Here is a 6,000-nt window from a genome sequence, read left to right on the forward strand (position 1 = left end):
TTAACATGTGTATTTGTTGAGATTATTGTCAGTTTAGTGAATATGAAATCTCACATTTATCGGTAATGGCGTGTTCTGTCTTATGCAGGAATTATTAGCACGAGCTTAGGAACGGGTCAAAGTTTATTGAATTGCATTAGGCCAACATAGTTGATGAAATATTCAGCCTGAATGAAAGGGTGATAAGCCGCAGATTGAGGTAACTATGACAACGAAGCTTACTTCGTAGTTACTGCTTTCGCCGCTCAGATGTCAGACTTCAACTCTCGTGGGCCCAACTATAATTTCCCGGCCGTTCGTCTTTTTTATTTCACTATTACTCGAAATTCGGTTACACTAATTTCTCGATTTCTCGAAGCAAACATTTCCTCCCTTGAAGCAAAAAACAATAACTGGAATTTTGTGCAACATTAACTGTGCAATGCGGCATTTGTGGTTTGTGAGGAACAGTTAACAAGTAAAAGAAGGGTTACAGTGATGCTGGGAGCTTATATGACGGGAACGGAAAAACTAAAACATCTAATGATCGAAAAATCGGTGAAGCCTCGCTGTTTCTCGGGTGTGAATTAATTACCGGTCACGTACGAAAGCAACCCCCGAAATAGCCGATGACGAGCTCCATTTACGAATCTTTTTTTTTTCTTTTTAATTTTGCTAGTTGCTTTACGTCGCACCGACACATATAGGACTTATGGCGACGATGGGACAGGAAAGGCCTAGGAACGGGAAGGAATCGGCCGTGGCCTTAATTAAGGTACAGCCCCAACATTTGCCTGGTGTGAAAATGGGAAACCACGCAAAACCATCTTCAGGGCTGCCGACAGTGGGGTTCGAACCCACTATCTCCCGGATGCGAGCTTACAGCTGCGCGCTCCTAACCGCACGGCCAACTCGCCCAGTGTTTCCGAATCTTGGCTGCGTGGTATTGAAGTTTCAACGCGATGGGAGGAAAGGTTAACAGTAACAAACAAAAGAGACTAATGGATTGTTTCCAAAGGTGTTAACCGAGGTATGTTTCACTACTGAATGTACTGCATTCTGTCTTCTAAAAAGTTACTATAATATGTGTTATAATTAACGTCATGTCATGAGATAGATTTTGTATATTTTCCCTCCACTAGTGAATGTTCGTTTCTACAGTATTTGAAATACAGTGTAGCATAAAAATATATAAATTAAATATTAAATTTTGAAATTTCGTCCAAAATAATCTATATGTGGAATGTATTCATGTATTGCCATTTCGTGATATTTAGTGTCTATTCTATAACCAAATGAAAGTTGCATAAGTATTTGCAAGGTTGTATCATTGATCCGGTTTCTTTTCTCTCTGCAGTGGGTGTGGGCCGTTGTTCCTAGCGTCGTTCATAGACTCGACATTCCGTTTCCCGTCGTTAGTGAGGCAACACCAAAAGTAAGCAGCTACATCAAAATAGATGGAATATTGATCACATCAACAAGTCAGATCACACGAGGTGGAATTTATAAGTTCGAGTGTAGTATGCGTCTATATCTTCAAGTCAGCAGCGTGAAGGTCAGTTGGATCCTCATACAGGACCACCTAAAGTTATGTGATTACAGGGAAAGCACAGAATACAAAGGTGGTGCTAAAATGACGCGTACTAACTGATCCTCATCGAACCAGAAAGTGGTATTGTCTGAATGTTATCAGTATCACTCAGCAGCTATATTTTTTTCTGTTTGTTTTACGTCGCACTCTTTTATGTCGACGATAGGGGGAAGAAAATGGGCTAGGGGTGGGAAGGAAGCGGCCGTGACATTAATTGAGGTACAGCTCCAGCATTTGTCTGGTATGAAAAGGGAAAACAAAAGAAAAACATTTTTCAGAGCTGCCAACAGTGGGGTTAGAACCCCCTATCTCCCGAACGCAGCCACTTGTTCGGTCAGCTATCATATCATAACAGCTGCAATTCATATAGCTTAAAATGAAGCTACTTTTCGCTCTGGTCTGTGCCATCCATCAAAAACAGTAAAAGGCATTCCGATGAAATTAATTCGTCAATGTTATAAAGCAGCGTTTCTCAACCGGGGAAACATGTAGGCCTACCATCGGGGTTACTTGGAGACGATTGACGGGAAACGTACAACGTTCTTGAAAGACATTCACAATGGAGGAAAGATGTGTCTACCTTTTGCCATACAGTTCTTTCTTAATCTGTTTACCCTCCAGGGTTGATTTTTTCCTCGGACTCAGCGAGGGATCCCACCTCAAGGGCAGTGTCCTGGATAGTGAGACATTGGGTCGGGGATATAACTGGGGAGAATGACCAGGCGGCCTCACCTGCTATGCTGAACAGAGGCCTTGTGGGGAGATGAGAAGATTGGAAGGGATAGACAAGGAAGAGGGAAAGAAGCGGCCGTGGCCTTAAGTTGGGTACCATCCCGGCATTTGCCTGGAGGAGAAGTGGGAAACCACGGAAAACAACTTCGAGGATGACTGAGATGGGAATCGAACCCACCTCTACTCATTTGACCTTCCGAGGCTGAGTAGACCCCGATCCAGCCCTCGTACCACATTTCAAATTTCGTGGCACAGCCGGGAATCGAACCCGGGCCTCCAGGGTAGCAGCTAATCACACTAACCACTACACCACAGAGGCGGATCTGGGATACAGTTAAAAGTGAATTTTGGCCGCTTCAGGACAACGGTTTGACGGAACTCCTTCCCTTTGCCCTTGCATGTTTGTGTGGAGCCAGTTTTCCTTATCTAACATAAAATGAAAAGTAAGGCTCGAATCCGTTTGAGAACAACAAATGATTTTATTAACTAACTACCACAAGTTCCCCCATGAGGGGCTGCCACGAGGACAAACCATATATATTACAAAATACTGTATTACATGTCTTCAAAGTCATTAGCGAAGAAATGTGCCAGATTGCAAGGAACACAAAGTTCAGATTTTTCCTTTCTTTTTTGGTAACTTGTTTCACGTCGCACCGACACAGATAGGAAAGGTCTAGGAGTGAGAAGGAAGCAACCGTGGCCTTAATTAAGGTACAGTCCCAGCATTTGCCTGGTGTAAAAATGGGAAACAACGGAAAACCATCTTCAGGGCTGCCAACAGTGGGGTTCGGACCCACTATCTCCCGGATGCAAGCTCACAGCTTCGCGCCCCTAACCGCACTGCCAACTCGCCCTGAAGTTCAGAAATAAATCAGGAAATATAGTATGATATACAGTTCGTCAAATGCTATATAAATTATTGTGGAATATACAGTTAAGCTAAGAATGGATCAGGAACCTCCGCGGCTGAGGTGGCACCACACCGGCCTCTCACCGCTGGATTCCGTGGTTCAAATCCCAGTCACTCCATGTGAGATTTGTGCTGGACAAAGCGGAGGCGGGCCAGGTTTTACTCTGTTTCAATTGCCCAAACGACGCCTATACACCTGGACCTCGCCAGATGGTAAATGTCGGAATCAAATCGACTACATACTCTGTAGTCAGAGGTGGAGGAGCGCTGTACAGTCATCCAAAACAAGGCCTGGGGCTGATTGTGGATCACATCACGAGCTCTTAATTTCCAAATTCCGGCTGAAATTAAAAAGGATTGACAGAGTCAAATCATCAAGCAGATATGACCTAAATAGCATACCTCTTGAATATCCAGTAGAGGTTAGAAACAGATTTAATGGATTAGATTTAAGAGATAGAGTTCCAGAAGAGCTATGGTCAGAAGTACGCTGTGTTGTTAAGTAGACAGCGGAAGAGCATATTCCCAAGAAAAAGAACAAGAAGAAGGCCAAATGGTTATCGGGTGAAGCACTACAAATAGCAGAAGAAAGAAGGAATGCAAAAATCAAAGGGGAAAGATCGAAGATGTCTAAATTAAATGCAGAGTTTCAGAAACTAGCTAGAAGAGATAAGAATGCCTTTTTGAATGAACAGTGCAAGGAAATTGAGGAAAATAACAGACTGGGTAAGACAAGAGATCTTTACATAAGAATTGGAGACATCAGGGAGAAATTCCAGGCTAAGATTGGAATGATAAAAGATAAAAATGGAAAATATCTTACTGAAGCAGAAGAGATTAAAGAAAGGTGGAGGGAATATGTAGGCAATTTGTATAGGAAAGATCGGAATACTCCTGATGATGAAACTCTGTTGTCAGAGCCAGAAATAGATATCCTAGAAAGTGAGGTCAAGTGGGCCCTAGAAAGTACCGCAAACAATAAGGCAAGTGGTTATGATGGAATCCCAGCAGAACTGTTTAAAATCCTAAGAGAGGATGCTGTGAAAGTGCTACATTCAATATGTCAGCAAATATGGAAAACCCAGCAGTGGCCAAAAGATCGGAAAAACTCAGTGTTCATCCCAATTCCAAGAAGGGCAGCGCTAAAGAATGTTCAAACTACCGAACAATCGCACTTATATCGCATGCTAGTAAGGTTATGCTTAAGATCCTGCAAAATAGGCTTCGGCAGTATGTAGATCGAGAACTACCTGAAGAACAAGCCGGTTTCCGCAAAGGCAGAGGAACCAGAGATCAAATTGGTAATATTCGCTGGATTATGGAGAAAGCAAGAGAATTCCAGAAAGACCTATACTTATGCTTTATTGACTAGGCTCAAGCCTTTGACTGTGTTGACCACAATAATTTGTGGCAAGTACTCAAGACTATGGGAGTACCAGATCATCTTATTTGCCTTATGAGAAATCTCTACTCTGATCAGGAAGCTACGGTTAGAACCCTATATGGAACAACTGAATGGGTCAAGATTGAGAAAGGTGTACGTCAAGGGTGCATATTGTCACCTTACTTATTCAACTTATATGCAGAGTATGTGATGAGGAATGCCAAATTAGATGAAACAGAAACTGGAGCAAAAATTGGTGGGATACATATAAATAACCTTAGATATGCTGATGACACCACCCTGTTGGCAGAAAGTGAAGAACACTTAAGTATCTACTAATGAAGGTGAAAGAAGAAAGTGCAAAAGCTGGACTACAGTAAGGTTGAATGCCAAGAAAACAAAGATCATGGCAACTAAACCTATCACCTCCTGGCATATAAATGGTGAAACAATGGATGTTGTTCCTAGTTTTATCTACTTGGGCTCCAAAATAACTGCTGACGGCGAATGCATCCATGAAATTAAGAGACGCTTGCTCCTTGGGAGGAAGGCAATGGCCAACGTTGATAACATTTTCAAGAGTAGAGACGTAACTTTAAGAACGAAGATTCGTATAGTGAAGGATATGGTCTTCCCAGTAGCAATATAGGAAGCGAAACCTGGACAGTAAGAAAGGCTGAGCGTCGAAGAATAGACGCATTTGAACTATGGTGTTGGAGAAAACTCCTTAGAGTTCCGTGGACTGCGAAGAGATCTAATAAGGAAATCAACCCAGGCTGTTCACTGGAAGGTCAAATACTCAGACAAAAACTAAAGTACTTCGGTCATATTATGAGAAAACATGATTCACTGGAAAAGACCTTAATGCTGGGGAAGATTGATGGTAACAGGAGAAGAGGGCGACAACGGATGAGGTGGATTGATGGCATTAAGGAAGCCATGGCTTTTGATTTAGAAAGACTCCGGAAAATAGTACACGACAGGAAGAAATGGCGCACTTTGGTCTATGGGGTCACGGAGAGTCGAAAGCGACTAAACGACAAACAACAACAACAACAACAACAACTCCGTTTTTTCCTGTCATCTTTCATTCCAGCAACCTTCTCCAATATCATTTTATTCCATCTGTCATTCATTAATCATTGCCTCAGAGGAGAGCGACAGGCTTCGGCAGCCGACACAATTCCCATCCTCACCGCTAGATGGAGGCTTCATTCATTCCATTCCTGACCCGGTCGAATGACTGGAAACAGGCTGTGGATTTTCTAAGAATGTATCAAATTTATTATTTCACTCAATCAAGCTCACATTCCTCATCAAGCCATTTCATATCCACTCTTACATTGCCTTAATACCTCAATTTTTATAAGTAAGGTTTAAAACTTACTTGTACTGTATGTA

The sequence above is a fragment of the Anabrus simplex genome, chromosome 9 (genome assembly GCF_040414725.1).
Source record: "Anabrus simplex isolate iqAnaSimp1 chromosome 9, ASM4041472v1, whole genome shotgun sequence".
Classification (NCBI taxonomy): domain Eukaryota; kingdom Metazoa; phylum Arthropoda; class Insecta; order Orthoptera; family Tettigoniidae; genus Anabrus; species Anabrus simplex.